Source organism: Narcine bancroftii, chromosome 11 (assembly GCF_036971445.1).
Source record: "Narcine bancroftii isolate sNarBan1 chromosome 11, sNarBan1.hap1, whole genome shotgun sequence".
NCBI classification, from domain to species: Eukaryota; Metazoa; Chordata; class Chondrichthyes; order Torpediniformes; family Narcinidae; genus Narcine; species Narcine bancroftii.
Window position 1 is genome coordinate 36,217,357 of NC_091479.1, and position 27,767 is coordinate 36,245,123.

The 27,767-nt window shown below is 44.4% G+C and overlaps 1 long non-coding RNA gene across 1 annotated transcript; it reads left to right on the forward strand.

Annotated features, from left to right (window-relative positions):
- The first annotated feature begins 301 nt into the window (after positions 1-301).
- On the forward strand, positions 302-27,767 carry LOC138745221 (uncharacterized). The gene is made up of 3 exons (XR_011346098.1): positions 302-663; positions 2,035-2,130; positions 27,626-27,767. It is a non-coding gene; the product is annotated as an uncharacterized lncRNA (long non-coding RNA).

The window sequence follows — 27,767 nt, forward strand, 5'->3', positions numbered from 1 at the left end:
GAAGCAACCAATCAGCGAGCGAGCGAGCGAATACACAGGTGAACCCAATGAGCATCAGAAGACAAATCAAGCAGTCGAAGGATCAGAAGACCCTTCGGCCCTTCCACTTTTTACTAATCCAACAACAATCAAATCCTTGGGAAACACAGGATCACTTTGTCCTGGCTCCAGGATTCCTCTGATCTCAAGCAATACATTGTACCCCAACTGCAAGGGAGACTATTTATTCTCAATCTTTCCTTCATATTTATTACCGCATCCAATTTAATGTTTGCTACTTTTTTCAAAGTATCTACATCTAAGTTCAATGCATATGATCCCTCTATGAGTGGGTACGGCAATAAACTCATCACAAGTCCACGGATCCCAATTTCAAATGCACCTTCAAAAGCGGAGAGAATTCCAAGGATATTACATTTTCATTGAAGACATTTCTTAAAGTCTAAGCAGCTGATCGGTTATTGGGAAATTGTGACACTTGGTGTTCGGCTCCTTTGCATTATCCTCTCTCGATCCGTGCTGCTGTGTCCTCTCATAATGTTGTAAGGTCATCTCCCTTTTTACCAACGACCAAGAGATCCACATTCAAACTTTCCTTCTATCACCTGCTTAAAACACCCCAGAAACAAATCTGACGATCTTTGTGCACTTCTCATGCTTCAGGTAAGGAAACTGTACACGTGACTCCCGATGTAAGATGAGCAAGACCATTCGATGTGAAATTTGAGCATGCGCGCTACTGTGATGGGTGGAAAGGCGGACACACGCCCAAAAATTCAAAGTCAAAGACTCCTTTATTACACTCGCAGCTCTGCTTCTATTCTCTCCCTGCTGCTGTTGACTGGAGTGATGTCACATCCATGCCGGCCTCCAATTGTTCGGTGTTCCCTTCTTTGTTGATTACTGCCGTGTGCGTTGTCCCCTGGTATGAAAGTTGTTGGTCCCCGTGGACTCTGAACAGTTGCCACATTCGTCGGCTATCTTGTGTACAGGGTGGCATCCCAGTTAGCATGATGCCCCACCTCCCTAGAACCAGCGCTGTTCGCTGCTTTCGGTCGCCTATATCTGGGTCGTGGGGGCTGAATTTGCTAATGTCCAGATGTGCTGGTTTGAGGTGGTCAATGGTGAAAGTCTCTTCCTTTGCACCGATATCCAGCACACTCACCATGATGTGTGGAATGAATGATACACACCCGTGAAGTCGAAGTCGAAGACTGGTTCGTTGAACTGGCAGCTCTGCTTATATACTCTCCCGCTACTGATGACAGGTCTTTCGAGACGGCAAAGCCAGCCTCGGATTGGTGGGTGTTCTCGCCATTGCTCATTGCTTCCCACTGTGCGGGATTTCACTTGGGACGAACCCCACAAACTTGACTTTATTTACAAATTATTTCCAAAGAGGAAGACCATTCCAAGTCTTTTCTCCTCCTCCTGTTGTATCCAGATATTCCCTTCACTACACATTGCTGCATATGTCTCTGTTTACCTTCATTGCCACCACTTTCATACCGTGTGGTTACTGCCCCCCTCTGCTGTTGGAGGAGTTCCCCTTGCTCTCAGCCTCTCAGTGCACGGTTATGGAAGGATTATGATCCATCCCCATAGTGCCTTCGTGTTGGCTACGCCAAGCCTCCGTGCATCCCTCAGCATGTACCCCTGCAGCCTGGAATGTGCCAGTCGGCAGCGGTCCCTCCCCGACATATCCGCTTGCTGAAAGACTGACAGGACACGTTTAACATAGAACATGAGAGCACAGTACAAGCACTTCAGCCCGCGATGTTGTGCCGACCGATGTATTCATACCAAAATAAAAATAACTAACCCCTTCCTCCCTCAAAACCCTCCATTTTTCTTTCATCCACGTGACTCAGAGCCTCTTAAATGCCCCTAAGGTTTCAGCCTTCACCACCACCCCAGTTCTAGGGCTCGTCCCATGTCCATGACCTGGTACCCATACACTGAATTCCCTCCCCTTGTCACCCTCCTGCTCCCCCCACCCCGAGCCAGTAGTGAAGGTGGTTTCTGTCCCAACAGGTGTTGTGGACCTCAACCAGGGAGCAGATCCGGGAGATGAACCCAAACTGCAACGAATTCAGCTTCCCGCAGATCAAAGCACGTCCGTGGGCCAAGGTGAGTGACCCGAGGTGAACCAGAGCTCCAGGGGTGGTTTATTCCTCTGGGTCCTTCCCTAATACTGTCCCCTGTCAGCCACCTGGCCCTTCCCCAAAGCCCTCATCTCCCACCAGGCCTGTCCCCATACCCCTCCCCCTGCTGAGATCATCCCCAAAATACTGTCAGGCCTGTCAACAAAGCCCCTATTCCCCACTGAGCACATCCCCAATGCTCCACCCATTGCTTGGACCGTCTCCAGAGCTCCTGTCTCCCACCAGGGCTTTCAACAAGCCCCTGTCCCACAACATGCCCAGCCGAAAGTCCCTGTCCCCGTCCCCCACACCAATTCACCTGTATCCAAAGGCCCAACATCAGGTCTGTCCTCCCACCAGACCAGTTCCATCACTGGGACCCTCTCCAATCGATTACCCATCACAACTACCCCACCAAAGTTCTTTAAACTTCCCATTCCCCCACCCACAGGCCTTGGTATCTGAGCTGTTCCTAGGACCCCTAGACAGTGAAGATGTGGGAAGGGCAGTGCCCCATACCTTCACAAAGCTGGGGAATCCCCTGACCCTTGGCACACAGATATCTATCCCATCTGAGCCAGTCCTCTCTCTCTCTCTCTCCCCCCACCATCCTGGAGAATGTGGCCCAGTTCAGCTAGCTGCTACAGTACACACTGCCCTTCACCTCTTCCCCAGGACTCCTGCTCCCACTTGTCGTTCAACGAGCTGTGTGCCCACAGCCAGGAGCTTCCCCCTCCTAGTTACCCTTGGCCCTGTGGGTGAATGGGTGGGACATGACAAAGGTTTGTAGGTGGTGGAATTGGGGTAAGAAAGTTTGGGTGAGACCTGGGAAAGAGAACGGTGATCATCCGGCCGGTGTGAGGCATTGAAGATGGAGTCAATGGGCAGTCCCCTGCCGGGTCCATCCCCCAGCATTTCTATCTCCAAAACTGACCCCGCCAGGTCCATCCTCAATATCATCCCCTTCCGGGTCCATCCACAATCCCGTCCTCTGCTGGGTCCAACCCCAAAACCGTCCCCCGCTGAATCTGTCCCCAATACCGTCCCCCGCCGGGTCCATCCCCAATTCTGTGCACGCCGGGTCCATCCAAAATCCCGTCTCCCTCCGAGTCCATCCCCAATCTCACCTCCCGCTGGGTCCATCCCCAATCTTGTCCCCCACTGGGTCCAACCCCAATACCGTCCCCCACCTGATCCATCCCAATACCATCCCCCACCGGATCCATTCCCAAACGCATCCCCGCCGGGTCCATCAACATCCCATCTCCTGCTGAGTCCATCCCCAATGCCATTCCCAACTTGGTCTGTCACTAATTCTTTTGCCCAACAGGTCCTCCCACAAACCCACTGGTCTCTCCCCAAAGACCCTGACCCCCACTAGGTCTATTTCCAAAGCCATTGTCCCCCACCGGCTGGTCCCCAAAACTCCAGCCTCCCCACGGGATCTGTCCTGAAGCCCCAGCCCTCATGTCTGTCATGTCTGTCCTCCCACTGGTCCGATCCTCTCGATCACCATTCAGAACTACCCCACCCCAATTCCCGAACCTCCCCCTTCCCCCACTGACAGGCCTTGGAACCTGAGCTGCTCCTGGGACCCCCAGATGGTGGAGATGTGGGGAGGGCAGTGGTCCAGTCTCCTTGCCAGTGGCAGTGTCCCAGACCTTCACCGAGCTGGGGAATTCCCTGACCCTTGGCACCGGGACATCTGTCCCATCTGAGCCAGTTCTCTCTCTCCCCCCACCCTGGAGGCTGTGACCCTGTGTAGCTGGCTGCTAAAGTACACACTGCCCTTCACCTCTTGCCCCAGGACTCCTGCTCTCACTTGTCCTTTGACAAGCTTTGTGACTACAGGCTGGACCTGCCCCCACTTTGCTACCCTTGGCCCTGTGGGCGAGTGGGTGGGCCATGACGAGGGGGTTGTAGGTGATGGAATTGGGTAAGAAAATTTGGGTGAGTGCCAGAAGAGACTGGTGATCATCTGGCCAGGGAGAGGCATTAGGGACAGAGTCACTGGGCTGGGGTCAAAGTCTCAGGGAAACAAGGGCACTGGAATTGGAAGCAATCACAGCTAATGGAAAGAAGGAGGAAGAACCATGGGAATCATTGAGAGTGGCGAGGTTAGTGCTGCGGTTAGAAAAACGCTGATAAGGGGCCAGCGAGCCGGGTTCAAATTTGACACTGTCTCTGGGGAGTTGTACATTCTTCCTGTGTCTGCGTGCATTTCCACCAGTTGCTCCTGGTCCTTCCCCAATTTAAAACGTACCGGGGGTTGTAGGTCATTGGTGTAATTGAGTGGTTGTGGCTCAGAGGCTGAAAGGGCCTGTTCCCGGGCTGCATGTGTCAATCTAAAATCTCCATCTAAAATGATAGTCCTGCCTGTCATGAATTATTTAAGGATTCAACTCAAAAGTGTGGTCCAGATTGACAACTCCGAAACCATCCTTTTGGCCCTTCTTTTCTGATGGCCAAGCTGCTTGCAAACAGTCCATATCCCTCTCATCCTTTTCATTCCACGGACCCATTCAACTCGCATTGCATTGTCAATCTCACGGCCTGTTGGAAGAAGTTATTTCCCTGTCTGGCAGCCTGATTTTGTTCCTCCATATCTCCTTCCTGATGGTAGTGGGTCAAAGATGCTGTGTGCTGGATGTCTGCGGGTCTATTTACAGGCCCCATCCCTGGACAATCAGAGGCCCCTTGTCTCGAAGTCCCATCCATGTGGCCTCTCACTCATCAATCCCTCGTCGGTACACAACTGCCCCTTCCTTACCTACCTCTACCAGCCCTTAGTATCCTCATGACAGTTCTAGGCACCTGATATGTCGACCCTTGATCACCTAAACCATTGGAATAACCAGCGCCTTCTCCCCTCGAGAGCCCGAGGGAATCTGCACCCTCAGCAGTGTCCTGCTTGTGCACCATCGAATGCCCTCCATCCCCTTCCACTGGTTCCCTGCTGTTATCAGGCTCCTGGATGGACCCCATTCCTGGCAAAACTACCCATATTTTCACTGATCCCTCTGTACCTCTACATTCCGTCCAGGGGTCAGGGTTGTGCTGTGGGACTGGTGGAGAATAAAACAACAATATCAGGAGACAGGGAGCAGTGTAGAGACCCCCAGATCTGCAAGATGGGGACAGTGCTGAGACCCCCAGCTCCAGGAGACAGGGAGCAGCACAGAGACCCCCCAGTTCTGGGAGACCGGCTGAGTTGTACACAAGTCTGGAAGTGGCTGGACCAGGAAGTATACAAATCTATGTTTCAGGGTAAACTGGAACAAAAGCGAGGAATGCACTTTGATAAATTAGTCCGCTGTCCTCTTCACAGTCAGATCTGACTACCTGAAGGTGTCGGGGAACTGGCTTGAAGAGGCCGAGGCATGCAACAAAAAAATGGTCAGAGCCGATTGTAAAAGTCCACCAGAAACTGGGTCTGTGGGAATGACATTCCCTCTCAGTAATGGGGAAGAACCTGGTCATCAGGTGCAAGGTGCTCTCGGTACTGCTGCGTGTGATGCAGGCGTGGCCCATCCCACACACCTCTGCCCTGGCTATTACCAGAGCAGTTTCCCTCTTCATGTGGGGATCCAAAATGGATGGAGTTGGAAGGAGGTCCATGTACGTTGCCAGACTATGGTGTTATGAGCCTAAAGGACCCCAAAACCCAGCAGCAATAGACATTCACCAGGACGAGTAGTTATATAAAGATAAGTTGTTTTTAATTATCTTTAAACATGAAAACAGAATCAAACTTTAACTTATCTCTATTAACTTAACTAACCTTAATCCCCTTCTAAGTCTAAGTGCACGTGTATGATGTGTGTGTAAATTTAAGAAAAGTTATTTGGTTCACAGTTCAATCTCACTTCTCATTCTTCTAAGTTCATTGGTTGTAGGCAATTCTAATACTGTGCATGGAATTGAACATGTATAAAGTTCATCAGGCTTTGCAACTCAGGAAAGTTCTGTAGGGTTTGCAGAGAGAGATTTGTTGTTCCAGGATTTTCACAACTGAGCTACCACCATTAGTCACCACAATGTCTCGCTGATAAAACTTGGCCCATCAGGGTTCTCCAGATGATAACTTCTTTCTTTCAGGCTAGCACTGTGGTCCTTCCTGTTTCATTTATTCCGAGAGTAACATCAGGCTGCTAGCACTTCCAGCGAGCACCTAGGATTAGGTGGAGGTTAAACATGTGGCTCAAGGGGTGGAGTCAGAGACTGGGTTTCAATTCTTGGACAACTGGGACCTTTTTTGGGGAAGCTGGGACCTATACCATAATGATGGGTGACATCTTAATCTCAGAGGGACCAGACTCCTGGTGGGAGCATTTGCTAGGGCTGTCAGGAGGGGTTTAAACTGATATGGTTAGGAACAGGGTTTCAGGTTAGGCAGGACAGTAGGGTCAGGGTTAGTAGGATAAGGAAAATAATTTGAGGGAGGAAAAGCAGGAAGTAGTAAACAGATACTGCAATGAAAATTGTGAGAATGGTAGATAGGAGGATATGCAGAAGGTAGGATGTTGGAGATCCCTGAGTTGTATTTATTTTAATGCGAGAATTAATGTGGATTGACATGTGGCATTATGATGTGTGGCCATTAGCAAGACATGGTTGAAAGAAGGTTGTGACTGGCAGTTGAATGTTCCACGATTTTGCTGCTTCAGATGTGACAGAGTTGGTGGATTAAGAGGGGGAGGTGGGCATTACATGTCAGGGAGGATATTACAGCAGTGCTGAGGCAAGATAGACTGCAGGGCTCGTCAAGAGAGGCAGTGTGGGTATAGCTGAAAAATAAGAAGGGTGAGGTTATTATTATGGGGTATATTATAAGCCTCTAAATGGGGAAAGGGAACGAGGAGAGCAAATGTGCAAGGAAATAGGTGGGATATGCAGTTGAAATAGGGTGGTGTTGGTTGGGGATTTCAATTTTCCAAATATTGATTGGGAAATGCAGTCAGTAAAAGGGCAGGATGGCTTAGTATTTATGCATTGTGTTCAGGATTGCTTTTTGCAGCAATATGTTGAGACGCCAACTAGAGTGGGAGCAGCGTTCGATCTGTTGTTTGGGAATGTAATGGGACAGGTGACAGAGGAGAGCGTTAGGGAGAACTGTGGATCCAGTGATCATTTTGACATACTCTTAAGAACTTGAAGAGGGAAATTAGAAAGGCAAAAAGAAGGGATGAAGTGTCCATAGCTAATAAGGCGAAGGAGAATCCTCAGGGTTTTTTCAGATATGTGAACAGTTAAAGGAGGGTTCAACACAGAATAGGTCGACTGGATGATGGGACCAGTGAACTATTTCAGGAACCGTATGAGATGGAGAAATATTGAACAATTTTTTCTCGTCTGTATTCACGAGGGAAACGGACATTGGGCAATACAAGATAAGAGAGGCAAAGGGGTTAGTTATGGAAAGGATAAGGTTTAGTAAAGTGAGAGGTTTGCAGTTTCTTGGGTCAATTCAAGTGGATAAGTCTCCTGGTCCTGATGGGATTTTTCCCAGGACTTTAAGGGAGGTCAGAGAACAAATAGCGGGGGCACTGACAGCAATTTTTGAAAGATCACTGGAGGAGGGTGTGGTGCCGCGGGATTGGAGGGTTGCAAATGTAGCTCTGTTGTTCAAATAAGGCAGTAGGTGGAGTCCAAGTAATTATCGGCCAGTAAGTTTGACTTCCGAGTGGGGAAGATTATGGATGGTATACTTCGAGATAGTATGTACAAATATCTGGATAGGCAGGGATAGATCAGGGGCACCCAGCATGGGTTTGTGAAAGGAAAGTCATGTTTGATGAATCTTGTTGATTTTTTTTGAAGAGTTGACAAGAAAAGTGGATGAAGGTCGGGTGGTTGATGAGATCTATTTGAATTTTAGTAAGGCTTTTGATAAGGTTCTGCATGTAGGGTTATTTAGGAAGGTTCAGTCATTAGGGAATAATAGATAGTGGAATGGGTTCAGAAGTGGCTGGGAGATAGACAGCAGAGAGTCATGGTGGACAACTATATGTCATGTTGGAAGCCTGTGACAAGTGGAGTGCCTCAGGGATCGATGCTGGGTCCCTTGTTGTTTATCATTAATATTAATGATTTAGAGGAGGGTGTGGTTAACTAGGTAAGCAAATATGCAGACGATATGAAAATAGGGGTAGTGGTGGACAGTGAGGTAGATTTTCTTGGAATAAAGGATTTGGTTTGTTTGGAAAAGATGGCAGATGGAATTTAATGTTGACAAGTGTGAGGTGCTGCATTCCGGAAAAAAAAATACAAATAGAACATATGCAGTTAAGGGGAGGGGGTAGAGGAATGAAGAGGAACAGAGGGATCTTGGAGTTATGGTACAGAGTTCACTGAAGGTGGGTTCCCAGGTAGACAGGGTGGTTAAGAAGGCATATGACATGCTGGCCTTCATAAATCATAGCATAGGCTAGAGTGCAGCTGTTTAAGGCATTGGTGAGGCCATGTTTGGAGAATTGTGTTCCGTTCTGGTCTCCAAATTATAGGAAGAATATAGATAAGGTGGAGAAGGTGCAGAGATTTATAAGAATGTTGCCTGGCTTACAGCATCTGGATTACAGGGAGAGATTAAGGAGACTGGGACTTTATTGATTGCGATGTAGACGAATGAGAGGGGACAATATAGCTATTTAAAATTATGAAAGGAATAGATAGACGAGACATGGACAGACACTTTCCCGTGAGGGAAGGGAAGGTTGGAACAAGAGGCCATGAGTTAATGGTAAGGAGGCAAAACTTCTGGAGAAATTTTAGAGGATGCTTCTTCACTCAGAGAGTGGAGGCAGAATGGAATGATCTTCCGAATGAGATAGTTGCGGCAGGATCCCTTCTGTCATTTAAGAGAAGGTTGGATGTGTAAATGGAGGTGAGGGGGTTGGAGGGATATTGGCGGAAATCGGGAGGATTGAGCTAATGGAGTTGTTCTAGTGAACCGGTGCGGTCTCAAAAGGCCGACATGGCCTGTTTCTGCTCTGTAAATGGTTATATGGTTACATGGTGACACAGTTTTCATTTCAATGTCCCATCTCTCGTTACACAACTCTCTGCTCTCCACGTTCATGCTGCACATTTCTTCACTGCTGTTATGGCTGGACTCAGAAAATGTTTTTGATATTTATTCAACTTCAGTTTTGTATCTGCTTCATATCTCTGACCAAGCACAAATATTCTCACATCCTTTTGTATTTTAATCTTCATAATTTGTCCTAATAATAGACTGAAATCCTTCCACTTTTACACAGGTCCAAACCGAATGGAAAGAAAAGTCTCAATCACCTGATTACATTGAAAACATTTCTCGGAATAATTGGAGATAAGTCCATTTAATTTATATGTAGTATAGCAGAATTGATGTGGAGATTTTTATTTTTATATCTGGCATTAATCATACTTGTAACACTCTTGACACAATCCTGACCCTATTTCTTCTTGAATTTGTATATTTCAATCTTCACACCACTCTGAACAGCTTCTTTCTGAAATCGTCACATCCAAGCCCGACTCCCATCTTTCTCCTGACCTCTGCTACCCTGGTTTTGCATTTTCTCTCTGGAGAGCATCGTACATTTCATTGATAACTTTGGGTGTATTTCCCATCCAACTCTTTGTTCCATTTCACTAATTTTAGGTGGAGTCAATGTTGGTCCCTATCTTTCTCTTAAGAACGATCTAAGCGGGAGAAAACAGAAGAAGGTCCCACTTGCCTCTCCGTATTTGTGTTTAATTGTTTGAAGAATTTCTTCCATGTAGCGTCTTCAAAATATCTTATACTCTGTCATAACATAAATTTAATATTCTATTGCCTCTGTTCATAGGCAATAACACATTTTGACATACTTTGCTTCCCCTCCTCCATTGTTGTCACATTCGTGTGGGTCCCACAGATTAAGAACCAGACCAAAGCGGAGGTACAAAGCACACATTTATTTCGGGGATGGAAACAGGACAACAGGGTTGATATGTTAGGCAAGCCTCTACACTTCTAATTAGGAGGGAGAAACCGACAGAGACGGGGAAATTACATGAACATACACATTCAACATTCAGGATCAAGGTGATAAAAGGTGAGGAGGAATGCAGTGGTCATTGGGGACTCCATTGTCAGAGGTACAGACAAGAGATTCTGTGAGCCAGATAGGTATACCCGCATGGCGTGCTGCCTCCCTGGTGCAAGGGTACGGGAATATCTCAAATCGGGTCCAGAGTATTCTGAAAGGAGACTGAGCAGCCTGATGTCTTGGTACATGCCTCATTGGGTACCAATGACATAGATAAAAAGAGGGAGGAGGTACTAAAAAGGGATTACAGCGAGCTGGGACAGAAGTTAAGAAAAAGGACCGCCAGGGTGGTGATCTCTGGATTGCTACCTGTGCCAAGTGCAACTGAGGACAAAAATGGAAGGTTAAGACAAATGAATGTGTGGCTGAGGGGCTGGTGTAAAAGACAGGGTTTTGGCTTCTTGGATCATTGGGATCTCTTTTGGGGAAGTCATGACCTTTACAAGAACGATGGGTTACACCTAGACCCAAAATGGGTCAATATATTGGCAGCTAGGTTTGGTACAGCTGTCGGATGCGGTTTAAACTAATTTGGCAGGGGGATGGGAACCTGTATGATAGGGCAAAGGACAGGAAAGATAAAATAGGAAAAGTTAGGTTGGGCAGCGAAAGTAAAAAAATCAGAAAGAGCAGGGAAGGTAAAAAAAGCACATTTGAAGGCTTTATATCTTAATGCAAGCATTCGGAACAAGGTAGATGAATTGGCTGTGGACATTGAGACAAACAAATACGATTTGATTGGGATTACAGAAACATGGCTGCAAGGTGGGCAAGCCTGGAAACTTAACATCCCGGGGTATACGATATTTAGGAGGGATTGGCAAGAAAGAAAAGGGGGTGGGGTAGCACTGATGGTGAGAGAAGGGACCGACACGATTGACAGAAAGGATATTAACTCGGAAGATACCGAATCTATATGGGTAGAACTGAGGAATAGCAAGGGGCGGAAAACGTTAGTGGGGGTGGTATATAGGCCTCCAAATAGTAATGTAGAGGTGAGGGAAGGCATAAAAAGAGAAATTAGATAAGGGAACAGCTGTCAGAGACTTTAATTTACATATTGATTGGACTAGCAAAATCTGTAAAAATACTGAGGAGGAGGAGTTCCTTGAATGTTTACGGGACGGTTATCTAGACCAATATGTCGAGGAACCAGCTTGGGAGCAGGCCATTTTAGACTGGGTATTATGCAATGAATAGGGGCTAATCAGCAATCTTGTTGTACGAGGTCCTTTGGGTAGGAGCGATCACAATATGATCGAATTCTCACTCGACATGGAGAGTGAAGAAATTAAAACCGAGACTAAAGTCCTGAATTTAAATAAAGGGAATTATGATGGTATGTGATGGGAGTTGAGTAAGATTGATTGGGTGGTGTTTATCGGGGGGTGGGGGGTTGACGGTGGATAGACAATGGAAAGCATTCACAGATCTAATGGAAGAATTGCAGAAATCGTTTATACCAGTTTGGCATAAAAATAAACCAAAAAAGGTGACTCAATCGTGTATAACAAGGGATATTAGAGACAGCATTAGGTCCAAAGAGAGAGAATATCAATTGGCGAAAAAAGTACCAAATCCGAAGACTGGGAACAGTTCAAGATGCAGCAAAGGAGGAGAAAGGGATTAATCAAGAGGGTAAAAATAAATTACGAGAGTAAGCTTGCAGCAAATATAAAAACCAACTGCAAAAGCTTTTATAGATATGTCAAGAGGAAAAGATTGGTGAAATCCAGAGTAGGTCCTGTTAGAAATAGAAGTACCTTTAAAGAAATTGCTCGAGAGACAAATATTGAGAACAAAGAACATTTATTACAACAACAATGCAAAGTTGGGTGCTTCCCCTTACCCTGGGAATACACACATACACTGGGGCTCACCCAACTTTTATACAGTAAATTTCAGTATCAGAATACCCTCCCCCTTACATTCTTCTGCCCACTGGATGGGTTTGGCAGAGGCAATCCTTCCTGCCTACATGCAGTTTCAGTATACTTGGAGGACCAGGGGGTATCCTGTCGGTGTCTTCTTATGCCATTATTCCCATTGTCTTTATTCACATCCTAGCCCTTGTCCCCGTTCACACCTTCCCGACTCTCAGGGCTACAGTCCCTTCATCTGCAGGGTTCGTTAATCTTGTCTAGGGTTTACGAGTTAAATATGCATACTTGAAAAATCTGTTGTATGGCTTACTAATTATATATGTATAACTTGCTAATACTGTCTAAGGTCTTCTAATTATTTATGCAAGCCTTGCTAATTCTATCTGGGGCTTGGCGACCCTTATCTCGTTCAGACTAACTCTACTTCTATTCTCAATTGTCTGTCCTTCTCTCCTTCATTCAGTGAACTTGCTGGTGTAGGAGATTCTTATCTTACTCAGACAGTGTCAGCTTCCTGCCTTCTGTTATCCATGTCTCATGTTGTTTGCACTGGCTTCATTCATTTACTTATGTATCAATTTTATTTTCTTCATTTCTTCATGTTCATAGTGCAATGTCAGTTTTTATCATCTCTCACAATCCTCACTTTTCTTTTAGATCAGTAATACTGATCTCACGCAATGATCAGTGTTACTGACCTCAGTGTTACTGGTCTCTCACAATCCTCCGTTTTCTTTTAGATCAGTATTACTGATGCGGTAAAGTGGAACTTGTCGGTTTTCCCAGCTGGTCAATAAACGGATAGCAGTTTCCATGTCCTCAGAAAGATGTTGGGAAGCGTACATCCTTTGGGTGTAAGTGTTCTGACGAAAGGGTTGATGAGTTAAACGATGTGTACCAGTCTGTATGTAGGGAAGCAGTAAGATGGTGAGAGTAATGAGTCCAGCTGTTAAAAGGGTTGCGAGTATCAGGTTCCAGTAACCGGTGAAAAGTCCAGTCCATCCCGCAGAGACCGAGGTTGCAAAGTCTGTCCCTGGGCATGGGAAGTTTTTTGACGTCCTGAAGAAGTGTTCTTAACCGCCTGCCCGTTGTGAGTAGTGTCTTTAAGGAGTCTTTCACAAGTGCTGCGTTCAGCAGCGAAGCTGTAATCGAGAGGCAGGCGGTGTTGTTGAAGTGTGTCTGGTAAACGTTGTTTATCTTCAGCCCGTAACCTCAGGGCCATTGTGTTGTGTTGGATGATAATGCCCAAGGCTGCATGGAGTCTGATTAGATGTTTCAGATGGCAAGGAGCGTTAGCGATCTGTAGCCGCTGTTGCCTTTTATAACTGGAACTTCCCTTAACGATGCAGTAGTAAGGATTGTAAATGCCGGCGGAACCCAAAGGATGTTTGAGAAAAGACCAGTCTGGGGAGGATTGTGCATTACGATTAGAAATGTGTGTAACAGTCTGAGTAGAATTGAAGTTGTGAGTCGAAGCCTGTCTGTGTACATTAGCAAAAGTCTTCTCTCTCTCTCTCTGACAGGTGCATTGGTTACTGACATTCAGTGTGTCTGTGTCATAACGCTTTAGAACTCATACCTTTAATATCTATGTGGGAAGTTAAGTGATTGTCTCTACAGCTGTTCTGGTCCCCTGGTCCGTATTGGAATCACTTATTAAAACATATCTTACTATGGCTAAAAACTAAATCTACACCTTGTCTAAACTCTAAAGGAAAAAAATTGTGACCTCTGCTGCCCCTATTCCAGGAGGACTTAATACATTGTGAGTAATTAAGTGATGTCCCAGAAATGGAGAAGCAACAATTAAACAATACAATAAAGAATAAAAACAACATTACGGCACTTTCTCACGGCGTAGTGTAAGTTTCAGGTCAGAAGGATGAGGCACTGCACGCCAGGTGGAGGGTTGAGTTTGACTGTCTTGATCCTGTGGTTCGGTAGCTGGTTTAATCCATTGGATGTGGGTCCAGCCTTTTTCTCTTGTTCGCACGGCAGCGTCTGAAATCAAAAGTGCACAGTAGGGACCATCCCAGGCAGGTTTCAGTTGGTTATCTTGCCATGCTTTGACATAAACCCAAGCACCAGGTTTAATAGAATGGATAGGAAATTCCAGGGGTGGAGTTTGGGCTAATAATCCCTTCTGTTTCAGGACATGTATAGAAGTAGAAAGATCCTGTAGAAATTTTGAAATGTATTGATCATTAGCCTCAGGGATAGGGGTATCAGTGTGGAATCCCATAAATGGAAGTCCAAACATCATTTCGTATGGTGAGACTGCAAGGTCTTTACGAGGGGCTGTGCGAATTCTAAGCAGGGCTAATGGTAAAGATTTAATCCAGGAGAGGCCAGTCTCTTCATGAAGTCGAGTAAGTTGATTTTTCAAAGTTTGATTCATTCTTTCAACTCGACCTGAACTTTGGGGATGCCATGGGGTATGTAGTTGCCAGTCTATTCCCAGTTTCTTGCAGACACCCTGGAGAACCTGAGAGGTAAAATGTGTTCCTCGGTCTGAATCAATGGTTTGAATCAGACCATATCTTGGAATCACAGATTCAATAAGTATTCCGATTACAGTGATAGCTCGATCATTCGGGGTGGGGAAAGCTTCAACCCATCGTGTAAAATGATCACCCATGACTAGAAGGTATTTGTAAATACCAATTTTAGGAAGTTCTGTGAAATCAACTTGTATGCGTTGAAACGGGCGAACTGCTATGTCGCGACCGCCAGGCAGTACAGGGCACAAAGATTTCTTTTTGATTCTCTGACAGATCGGACAGCTGCGAGTAGTAAGTTTAGCTATTGTATATATACCGGAGCAGTGTAAGGATCGTTGAAAGGCATCAACAAGCGCCTGAGTTCCCCAATGTGTCTGTTGGTGTAGCTGATCTACCACTTGGCGGGCTAATGCTTTGTTAAGGACTTGACGTCCATCTGCCGTCCACCACAACCTGTCGGCTGTTTGGCGAAATCCCTGATCTTTCATTGAGACCTCCTCTTCCCGTGAAAAGATGGGGGTTTTTTTAATCTCTAGTGGTGTGGGCAGTAATAGGTGGATGTGAATAGTTTCCGCAAGTGCAGCCTGTTTGGCAGCTGCATCAGCCTGTCTGTTGCCCTGAGCTTCAGGACTGTCACCACTTTGATATCCTCGGACATGTACTACGGCTATTTCAGTCGGGAGCGTCAGAGCATCTAGGGATTGGACAATTACGTGTTCATGGGCTAACTTCTGTCCTTTACCAGTTATCATTCCCCGTTCTTTCCAGATCTTCCCAAAGGTGTGGACTACACCAAAAGCGTACTTAGAGTCAGTGTAGATAGTCTCTATTTTGTTCTCTAAGCCGTGGAGTGCTCTACATAGGGTGTATAATTCACAGGATTGCGCTGACCAATGACCAGGGAGGCGACCGGCTTCAATCACTAGTCCTTGCTTCCCATCCACTACACTGTACCCACTATAGCGAGTTCCTGCAAAGCATCGTGAAGTGCCGTCAATAAACCACCTTTCACCTTCTTTTAAAGGGACATCAGTTAGATCTTCCCTAATTTTGGTTTGTAGATCTATGACTTCTAAGAACTCATGTTCTAATTCATTTGTGGAATTGTCCAATTTTGGAGCAACGAGGAACGCTGCTGGGTTAAGGGTTTTAGTCGTGAGCAAGGTCAAATCATCCCTATCCATTAGGATAGTTTCATATTTTAAAATTCTAGGGTCCGTGAGCCATCTCCCAGCACGTTGTAAGAGAATATTGCGGACTGTGTGAGGGGTGTGAACTATCATAGGGGCGCCGAAAGTAATTTTCCGTCCTTCCTCAACTAAAACAGCAGTGGCTGCGATGGCTTGTACACATTCTGGCCAGCCACAACAAATGGGGTCTAAAATCTTTGATAGAAAAGCCACTGGTTGTCTATAGCCTGCCCTGTCCTGGGTTAATACTCCGGTGGCTACACCTCCTTTGGCATTAGTATATAAATCAAAAGGCTTATTTAAGTCGGGTAGTGCCAAGACTGGGGCACGCGTAAGGCTATGTTTAACGAAGTCAAAATCTTTAATCTCATCGTCTGTCCAGACTAGAGCTTTGGTTTCTATAATCGTGAGTTTATCGTAAAGAAATTTGACAAGGCTAGAATAATTTTCCATCCAGATTCTACAGAATCCCACTAAGCCAAGGAATTTCCTAAGTTCCTTGGCATTTTTGGGAGGGGGAATCTGCAGAATACCACGTATCCTCTCTGAACTTATTTTCCTAGTTCCCTGACTTACCAGATGACCTAAGTATTTAACTTCTGATTGAACAAATTGTAATTTGGATTCGCTCACCCTGAGACCTTTTTTTTCTAAAAAATTTAAAAGTGCAACAGTAAATTCTTTAGCCAATTCGTATGTTCTTCCAATAATTAACAAGTCATCTACGTATTGTATTAGCTGACAATTGTCTCTCCGAGGAGCCTCATCTAGTATCTGTTCCAGGACCTGACCGAATAAATTTGGAGATTCTGTAAAGCCCTGAGGAAGAACAGTCCATCGGTAATGATTTTTACGTCCAGTAAAAGGGTTTTCCCATTCAAAGGCAAACATGTCTCTGCTTTCTGTTGCTAACGGACAGGTCCAGAAAGCATCTTTGAGGTCAATCACACTAAACCATTTACTATGGGGATCGATTCTACTCATGATCGTATAGGGATTAGGTACAACAGGGTGACGGGTGAGAATGATTTTGTTCAACTCCCTTAAGTCCTGTACTAATCGATAGGTACCGTCTGGTTTCTGGACAGGTAAAATCGGGGTATTAAAGGGTGACATACGAGGTTCGAGTATACCATCCTTAAGCAGCTGGTCAATTACGGGCTGCAGACCTTTGCGGCCAGCCATAGGAATTGGGTACTGTTTTCTTCTAATTGTTTGTTGCGAGTCTTTTAAAGTAACTTGGAGGGGAGGAATGTCTAAAACTCCTCTATTGCCTTTTTCTGACCATACTCTTGGATTGATAAGTTCTCGATCTTCCTCGCTTAAAATATAAAATTGAACCCCAATGCCTGATTCTAGTGGTCTGGTACCGATAGCCAATTGGTGCTGTAAGTCTCGTCCTAATAAGCATACTCCAGCCTGGGGAAGTAGTAGAAGATCCTCTACTATTACCTTATTTCCCATATGGATTCTGACCTCTCTTAATACAGGGACTGTGAAGTCTCTTCCTCCCACCCCCGAAACTATCATTGTCCCTTCTATTTTAACCCCCTTTGGTTGGTGTAAAATACTAGATCGGGCTGCTCCAGAATCAACTAAAAATATCATGTTGTCACTGTGGGGTCCTATGCATAAATTAACTAATGGTTCTCCGTGCAGCCCCACAGTGTGTATTGACTGAGAACCGTGACCCCCCTATTCATAATCTGCTTCCATCAGGGCATAGGATCGTGTGTCCCTGGCTCGCAGTGGGCAATCCTTTTTAAAGTGTCCTTCCTTTTTACAATGGAAACAGACAAATGTTCCCGTTTCCCCAATCTCTACCTGGGTTTCTAAGGTGCCCCGGGAAGGGTCTTCGTCCCCGGAATCCTCCTCTACTCCTCCATCCACTGGGGTCCGCACTTCCCCACCCGTGGCTTCCCTCACCGCATACAGGAGCTGGCACACAGTCCCTATCCTTTTTATGTCGCTCATCTACTACCTCTCTTACTGCTTGGATTAATGTTTTTGCCTTCCCTATTTGCTTATCTTCAGACCTCTGGACAAATGCTTTCTGTGCAATATGTAGTAGCTGGGTAATTCCTTGCTCATGCCAATTTTCTGTTTTTTGTAATTTTCTTCTAATGTCTGGGGCTGAGTTGGTAACAAAACCAGTTTGTACCAATTGTTGCCCTGCTGGGGATTCTATGTCGAGACCCCCATATTGCTGTATTGCCGTGCGCAATCTATTCAGAAATGCGGAGGGGGTCTCGTCGGGACCTTGGGAAACCTCAAAGGCTTTCTTGAAATTCTGTCCCTTTGGGACAGATTCCTTGATTCCTCTTATCAAATTAACCCTATACTCTTCCATCAATACCCGACCGTAATTGGTATTTTTATCCCAATTAGGTCTTGCCAAGGGGAATTTAGTTTCTCCTGGTACCGCATCTAGTCCCCCTTGGTGATCCCTATCCCAGACTTTAATCCCTGCCTGGCGGATCATTCCACGCTCATCCAAAGTAAACAGGGTCCTAAAGATAGATGTTAACTCCTCCCAAGTATATAGATTTGGTCCAAAAAATTGGTCTAACTGTTCGGCACATCCCTGGGAATCTTCTATCAGGGAGGTGAGTTCTTTCTTAAAGTTACGCACTTCAGTACTGGTCAGGGGCACATTTACGAAACCGAGACCCTCTCCTACGGGAACTTCCCGCAGGGTTCGCATCCAGTTGGTTTCTGGCTTATTAGGTCTGGGTTCCTGCCCCCTGGGAGATGGATTGGGGGGCTCTGCCCTTTCTTCCTGAAGAGTCTCACACTGTTCTGAATTAAAGTTTCCTCTCTCTCCTGTCAACGGGGGTGGTAATCGAGTGCATTGTGAGCGAGTCATCATACCACTCCTGCTCTCTTCTCTCTTCCCTAGTGGTGGGGGAGGTGGGGAAGGTGCAGAAGGGTAGGTTATAGGAGGGGGAGGAAAGATAGGAGCCGGCATAGGAGGAACATAAGGTGGAGGGAGGGAATGTAGCACATCCCATCCTTGTGGTTCAGGGACAAAAGGTTCCTCATCTCTCTTGTCCCTGTACTCTTTTTCTTTCAAAATCAATTGATCACACGATCCCCTAAGCCAGCAGGCTGCATATTCCTTGCTCTCTAGGTTCTCTCCCTGGTTTTGATAGAGCCAGATGTTCAAAGCTTGACACATCCAGTCATCCTCGGATCCGAGTTTTGGCCAGTACACGGAGCTCCCTTTTATCGGGTATTTAACCCAGTCCCTACAACAATACCTGACCATGGTCAGTTTGTCCTTTCCACGGGTCCTTCCCGTGCCCCAGTCAGATAACATCAACCCAAGCGGGCTGTGTGTAGTTATCTGATCCTCACATCCTTTACCAGGACTCTCTTCCTTGCTACCCATATTTCCCATACTGATAGGCAAGTAAAATTCCTCTTACCGGGTTCCAGTAGCAAGGCTCTAGCGCGCTTCCTTAACGTTCTTCCATTGTTTGTTCTCAATGCCTCTTCTTGGATATCACTCGCTTCTTCCACTGACCAGCCACCCGTCGTCCGTGAGTCCAGCTGAATCAGCTGGGATGCACCTACTCTCGTCGTCGGGCACTCTGTCAGTGGAGGGAGTGTGATCCCGGACAAGACCCCATTTGTTAGAAATAGAAGTACCTTTAAAGAAATTGCTCGAGACAAATATTGAGAACAAAGAACATTTATTACAACAACAATGCAAAGTTGGGTGCTTCCCCTTACCCTGGGAATACACACATACACTGGGGCTCACCCAACCTTTATACAGTAAATTTCAGTATCAGAATACCCTCCCCCTTACATTCTTCTGCCCCCTGGATGGGTTTGGCAGAGGCAATCCTTCCTGCCTACGTGCAGTTTCAGTAGACTTGGAGGACCAGGGGGTATCCTGTCGGTGTCTTCTTATGCCATTATTCCCATTGTCCTTATTCACATCCTAGCCCTTGTCCCCATTCACACCTTCCCGACTCTCAGGGCTTCAGTCCCTTCATCTGCAGGGTTCGTTAATCTTGTCTAGGGTTTACTAGTTAAATATGCATACTTGAAAAATCTGTTGTATGGCTTACTAATTATAGATGTATAACTTGCTAATACTGACTAAGGTCTTCTAATTATTTATGCAAGCCTTGCTAATTCTATCTGGGGCTTGGCGACCCTTATCTCGTTCAGACTAACTCTACTTCTATTCTCAGTTGTCTGTCCTTCTCTCCTTCATTCAGTGAACTTGCTGGTGGAGGAGATTCTTATCTTACTCAGACAGTGTCAGCTTCCTGCCTTCTAATATCCATGTCTCATGTTGTTTGCACTGGCTTCATTCATTTACTTATGTATCAATTTTATTTTCTTCATTTCTTCATGTTCATATTGCAATGTCAGTTTTTCTCATCTCTCACAGTCCCTTGCGGTCAGAATCAGGGGAATATATAATAGGGTGTAAGGAAATGGCAGACCAATTAAATTCTTACTTTAGTTCTGTTTTCACAAGAGAGGATACAAATAACCTCCCAAGGATGTTGGGAAACATAGAGACTAATGTAAGGGAGGAGGTGAAAGAAATCAGTATCTCTAAGGACATGGTCTTGGGGAAATTGAAGGGATTGAACGCCGATAAATCCCAAGGGCCTGATAATCTACATCCTAGTGTACTTAAGGAAGTGGACATTCTGAATTATTTTCCAGAACTCAATAGACTCAGGATCAGTGCCCATGGATTGGAGGGTAGCTAATGTTACCCCACTATTTAAAAAGGGGGGTAGAGAAAAAGCAGGGAATTATAGGCCGGTGAGGCTTACATCAGTAGTGGGCAAAATGATGGAATCCATTATTAAGGATGTAATAGCAGAGCCTATGACTAGCAGAGAAGGGATCGGACAGAGTCAACATGGATTTACAAAAGGAAAATCGTGCTTGACAAATCTATTGGAATTCTTTGAGATGGTGACAGGTAATATAGATGGGGGAGAGCCAGTGGATGTGGTGTACCTGGACTTCCAAAAGGCCTTCGATAAGGTCCCACATAAATGTCTGGCATGCAAAATCAAGGCTCATGGGATTAGGGGCAAGGTATTGATGTGGATTGAGAACTGGCTGGCAGATAGAAGACAGAGAGTTGGGATAAATGGCTCGTTTTCTGAGTGGCAGGCGGTGACCAGTGGGGTGCCACAGGGATCTGTATTGGGACCCCAACTGTTCACAATTTACTTTAATGATCTAGATGAGGGGATTGGATGTAATATCTCCAAATTTGCAGACGACACTAAGCTAGTGTGCACTGAAGAGGGGGTCAGGAAGCTCCAGTGTGATTTGGATAAATCGGGGGACTGGGCAGATACATGGCAAATGCACTACAATGTGGATAAATGTGAGGTTATCCACTTTGGTAATACAAACCAGAGGGCAGATTACTATTTGAATGGCAATAGATTGGGAGATGGGGAAGTGCAGAGAGACCTAGGGGGTTCTTGAGCACCAGTCACTGAAGGTGAGCATGCAGGTACAGCAGGCGGTTAAAAAGGCAAATGGTATGTTGGCCTTCATATCAAGAGGGTTTGAGTATAGGAATAAGGATATCTCACTGCAGCTGTACAGAGCCTTGGTGAGACAACACCTGGAGTATTGTGTGCAGTTTTGGTCACCTTATCTGAGGAAGAATGTTCTTGCAATGGAGGGAGTGCAGAGGCGATTCACCAGGCTGATACCTGGAATGGCAGGAATGACTTATGAGGAAAGATTGCGCAAATTGGGATTGAACTCGCTGGAGTTGAGAAGATTGAGAGGGGATCTCATAGAGACATATAAAATTCTGGCAGAACTGGACAGAATGGATGCGGAAGGGATGTTTCAAATGGTGGGGGAGTCCAGAACCCGGGGCCATGGTTCGAGGATAATAGGCAAACCATTTATGACTGAGATGAGGAGGAATTTATTTACCAAGAGGGTGGTGAATCTGTGGAATTCATTGCCACAGAGGGCAGTAGAGGCAGGTTCATTGAATATATTTAAGAGGGAATTAGATATATTTCTTCAGTATAAGGGAATTAGGGGTTACGGAGAGAAGGCGGGGACGGGGTACTGCACTTTAAGATCAGCCATGATCTCTTTGAATGGCGGAGCGGGCTCGAAGGGTCGAATGACCCACTCCTGCTCCTATCTTCTATGTATCTATGTAAGCTATATGGGGAAAACACCACTGTCAAGTCTTCTGCCTTAAAGGAGTAATTATATTCAAATGGGCAGTAGATCAAGAGATGGAAACAGTGAAATCAGACAGAGGTGAGTGGCTGCTTAAATTAGAAACATTCGTGTTCATGCTATAGAGTTTAAGGCTGCCCAGGAGGAATATAATGTGTTTTCTTTAAGATTGTTTGCCCTCATCCTGGCGAAGGATGGGGCCAACAGACATGTTGCTGGAAGGGTTCGAGAATTGATATGGTAGGTCACAGGAAGCTCAAGTTTAGATCCACGGAGCACATGTATTTAGCAAAATGGCCACCCAGTCTGTATTTGGTCTTGCTGATATTGAGGTCAACTGAGTCTACCAAATGTATTAGATTAGGTTGGATTGGATGCATGTGAAACACTGCCTCACCTGGAAGGCCTGATTGTGGCCTTGGATGGAGGTGAGAGGAGATGTAGGGACAAGTTTGGCAATTTCTGCAGTTCCAATGGGGAGTGCATCAGGTGGTGGTGGGTGGAGAGGGAAGTGCCTTCGAGGGAGTCACAGAAAGACGTGCACCTATGAAAAAAGGATATGAGTGGAGCGGGTTAGATGTAGCAGGTTAGAGGATGGTGCTGAAGTTGGAAGTGTCCAAGGATAACGTGTCAGATGTGGCAGCTGATGGGTGGTAAGTGAGAAATCTGCGGGATTCTGTCCGTGTTTTGTCGGAAAGGAGATGGGGTAAAGGCAGAAAGATAATTGGAGATATGGTTGCAAGCTTTATCAATGACTGTATGGGGGAATCGGCAATTATTGAAGAAATAAGACATTTTGGGTATCCAGGTATGAAGACCTAAACTTGGGGTTGTTACAGGCCCAGAGGACCCCAAAACCTAGCAGCAATAGAAAATCACCAAGACAAACGGATACTTCAACAAATGTCTTTTTAATTTCCTTGAAACAAAAAAACAGGATCAAACTTTAAACTATCACTATTAATGTAACTGCCTAACATTAACCCTTTATAATTCTAAGCACAGGTGTATTTAATGTGTATAAAGTTCTTTGACACTCTTACAAGTTCACCGGTATCTATCAATTCTTATACTGTGCACAGAATTCAACATTTATGACTTTTCACCAAGCTCTGGTGCTTAAAAGTAAATGTTTACCCTCCACGAAGGCTCTTGTTGGTTTCAGAGAGGGATTTCTTGCTCATTGGACACACAAAAACTGATTCCCTTTGATCAGCCACTTTGGTGTCTTGCCAAAGAAACTTTCACCATCAGAGTTTTCCAAATGATAACCTCCTCTGCAGGTCACCATTGAGTTCCTTTTGTTTCACTTATTTCAGGTGAAACACCATTTCTAGCCAGCCATTTTCTCTTGTATGTAGAACAAGGTTTTTCAACAGGCTGAACTGAGAACTCACAAACCGTCTTCAAAATGGGGTTTCAACAAGATGCCAGCTTGCCATCTCTCTCTCTTTTAGCAAAAAGCCTATTTGGTGTCTCCTCTCTGCTTGCAAAAGCACATGACCTTCTTAGAACAGTTAACTTCTGAGTCCAATAATATGTTGTTTTAAAAACAATATTCCATTTTGCACCTGCTTTTGAAATTATTTAGCTAGACAGTCTTTGCAAAGGCTCTCGGCGGCTCTTGGCGCCTGCATGACTCACTCTCGGCAAAGCTCTTGCATTTTAAGTAAGAGCTGTTTTGCAAAGTGTTTGTATTTGTTTGTGACCTATACAACTCATACAATCTATCCTTCAAAAACATCTCTATATACAATGTAAAATATATAATCTGTCACAGGACAGATGCAGCAGAGGAGTTGTGATAAAATTAATGGTGTCCTTGCAAAAAAATAAGTGGGAAGAGGTATAATCCAGGTAGCTCTGGTGAGTGGAGTTTATAATAGTTTGAAACTTGAACCTCTCTCTCTATTTCAGGAGACAATTTACTGTCATGTATTTAAAATGTGTCATATCACACAAAATTGCTTTTTTCTTGCTGAAAGACAGACAGATTCGCCATTGGCAGAAATTGGCTGAAATGCCTCTTGCAGCCAGAGAAGGAAGGAAAAGAGAGTCATTCTCCCCCACCCCCACCATCCCGAATCCTGGGTCAAGTCATTGAGGGTCTGTGGATTCTCTTTCAGTGCTCACAGACCAATCCAAGCCATTGGTAATGCGAGCTCCAGTTTTGAACCTCTGACACGATTAGGAATCCTTCAGCACCCACTCATATCCCAGGTCTGACACCCTTTTAGCCAGTCTTCAACCAGTCTCAAAGAATCCACGGCCTGGTGTGAGTTCCTTGACTGCTTTATCCAGAAGCCCACAGCCTGCGTGGGTTCCTCTCCTCAAGTCACCAACAGCCTGTCACCTGTGTGGGTCCTTCAGCTGCAGAACCCCTCACTGGTCTGCTTCCATTGTCACTGACCTGTGGATTGAATCCTCTGCTTCTAAGATGTTGATGGGGTTTGGTCTTCTTGTTTTCTGGTGCCCTGCGCTAGTCCTGCGCTTCCCTAGAGTTCGCGGTGCCGAGGAAATTTAACACATCTAAATTAAAATTTTACAACTTAGAGGAGAATCTCCCATGTCTAGAGGGATGGAAAGGGCATTATTACAAATTGAAGCCTAATATTTGAATATTAATGTGCCAAATTTGGAAAAGCATAGAGTATATATTTCTCAAGCTATATGTAATTTTTTCCAGAAGAATACAACTTTGAATGTTTGCATGTCATCTTGGCATCCCTAAAAATATATCTGATTTCCAACTAATGAAATACATTTCCTCATCACCACTAAGGCTAATTTAACAAATTTCAATTGATATATTAATAGTTTTAATTTGGGCCTTGTTCATTCAATATTTCCTAATAAAAATAAAGTTTGATTTTGCGGAAAAACATCTCCTGTCGCTTGTTTCAAAAAATTTATAATTCTCCCTAAAAAGATCTTACATTAGGACAAAGATAAGTTGAATGCAAGAAAGTTGCTACATCTTCACCACACTTAAAACATTGATCTGATAATTCTGATTTTATTCTAATCAATTTCTCTAGTGTAAGAAGTAACTGTAGAAGAAAAACTAGTTGTAAATTCCTTCCTCACTGCTGTAGTGTGGAACTCTGGTCAATAATTCCAGACTGCTGAGTTGAAGTGAATTAATACAACTCCCCTGGATCACGTGATCCCTATTGCCAAATCAGCTTCCTGCAGTGCTTTTCATATCCAACTGCGTGAGTCACCTGATTATAGGTGTAGCTTTCAGATAAAATCCTTGCTGACATCTGGTACATGACTGATGTAAAAACAATTATACTGAACTAATTTATATCATACATTACTACAACATTCAAATCCATTTCCCACATTTGTCTAGACTTATGAACTCCTCATTTAAAAATTCCTACTAGCAATAAAGAATACATTATCGAAGTAAACATTTTAACAATTCCTCTTTATAAGGAATTTCTATTTCAGTACAACATGGTTGGTCCTAACTTATCCTTCAAATATTTCCTTAGTTGGAAAGAGCAAAAAAGATTGCAATGAGTTATACGATATTTATTTCTCAGTTGCTCAAATGACATTATTTTACCCCTTTCATCACAATCTTCAACATTTATAATCCCCTTACGAAACCAGCTATTCAGAAATTGATGATCCTTCGAAAAAGAGATGAGGATTTGTATATCCACTTACACCAATTTCATAATTTATTTTATTCCATATATTAATCAAATGTTTAAACAATGGTTTATCTTTATCACCAACCATTAATTTCAATTCCCACTTGGATATAAATTCTTCTGCTTTTCCTCTCTCCTATTTTATTTGATTCAAATTTAACCCATGGCAATTTTTTCCCTTTCAAAAAAAGAAGCAAGAAATCTCATTTGAGCTGTTCGATACTAATTTTCAAAATGAGGAAGATGTAGTCCTGTCAATGTAGAATTTGCATTGAGAGAAACGCAGCTGTCTTTAGTTATCTTATTGAATTGGCTAAAATGGCATAACATGAGAGCAAATAGCCTGGAGGAGTGTGGGTCACGTGTAGCATGCGATTCAATCGGAAATGGGTTCACATGACATAAACACATGATGCAGACTGTTTTCTAAGAATGGAAAACAAGAGGAAGGTTGTCTAGGTCTCCAGCAGGATATAGATCACAAGATAAAGGAGTAGAAGTACGCCCTTTGAGTCTATTCCACTATTCTTGCACTCAGCCCCACTGCCCAGCTCTCTCCCCATTACCCTTGATTCCTTGACTAATCAAATACCTGTAAATCTCTGCCTGAAATACGTCCAATGACCTCAATTCCACAGATTCACGATCCACTGACAAAATAATTTGTTCCACATTTGTTTTAAATTGACACCCTTTTATCCTGAAATTATGCTCTCCTGTCCTAGAATCCCCTACCATGGGAAACATCTTTGCCATATGTACTCTGTCCAGGCCTTCCATTATTTGAAATGCCTCTGAGGACCCCCTTATCCTTCTGTACTCCAACTAGTACAGTCGAAGAGTCGACAATTGCTCCTCATACACTAACCCTTTCATTCCTGATATCATTCCAGTAAATCATCTCTGACCTTCTCCAACACCAGCACATCTTTTCTCAAATACGGCACCCAAAACTCTAATTCTGATTGAATGGAAAGGGAATTGTCCAACGACACAAACACAACAGTGAAATGATATTATGTCTTGTTGATATTTACCAAAAATTATTGAAGAGTCAAATAATAACTTTCAAAAGATGCCGGGGCCCAATTATGAACAAATATCACAACCTAAAGAATTCGGGTTGTTCTGAAGCTTGGTGCTTTGTTACGAGACCAGAGGATCCCAAAACACAGCAGCAATAGATATTCATCAAGACAAATGGTTGCTTAAATAAAAGTTGATTTTAATTATCTTTAAACATGAAAACAGAATTACTCTTTAACTTATCACCATTTTACTAACTTACTTTACCTAACTTACCCCCCCCTTCTAATTCTAAGTGCACGTGTGTGTAATGTGTGTGTAAGTTCAGAAAAGTTCCTTGATTCACAGTCCAATCTCACTTCTCATTCCGCCAAGTCCACTGTTTGCAGGCCATTCTTATACTGTGCACAGAATTGAACATATCAAAAGCTCACCAGACTTTGGTGCACAAAAGGTGAATGTTTACCACTCGGGAAGGTTCTTGTTGGTTTTCAGATAGAGGTGTGTTGTTCAGGGAAGCATTAGTGTTTATTTGTGCTCAACGAATCATCATCTGAAAACCGTTATATCATCAGAAAATCTCTGATAGCTTTAGCATCGAGCAGAGCTGAGCTAGGACTTTACAGGTATTCAAGGGAGTGTGTGGGCAGGGTTTGTTCTGGACCAACAATCTCACCAAATGACTTTGCTTGAAATCAAGATTCAAACCATTTTGAGGAATACAACAGGAATTGTTCAACAAGAGCCTGGTGTTCCCAGAGGAGTTTTCTTTCAATAGTGGAAATTATTTTTTTTAAAAAGCCCGTTAATCTTCCTGATGCAGATTATTGTATTTAACTTTCAGGTTGCTATCTGTTGAAACTGCAAGTCACAGCGTCATTTTTGTTTTTGAAAATGCAGATGTGAAAACTTTGGTCTCCTTGGTTTGCTTAAGTTTACAGAGGAGACGTTGGGTCAAGCTGAGAAGACAGAGGCTGGATGCCCATTTGGGGAATTGGCTGAGCAAAGCAGAAAGCACAAAACATGGGACTGAAAAAATAATGAAGGAGACTGAAGTGCCGTTGAACCAAACCCAG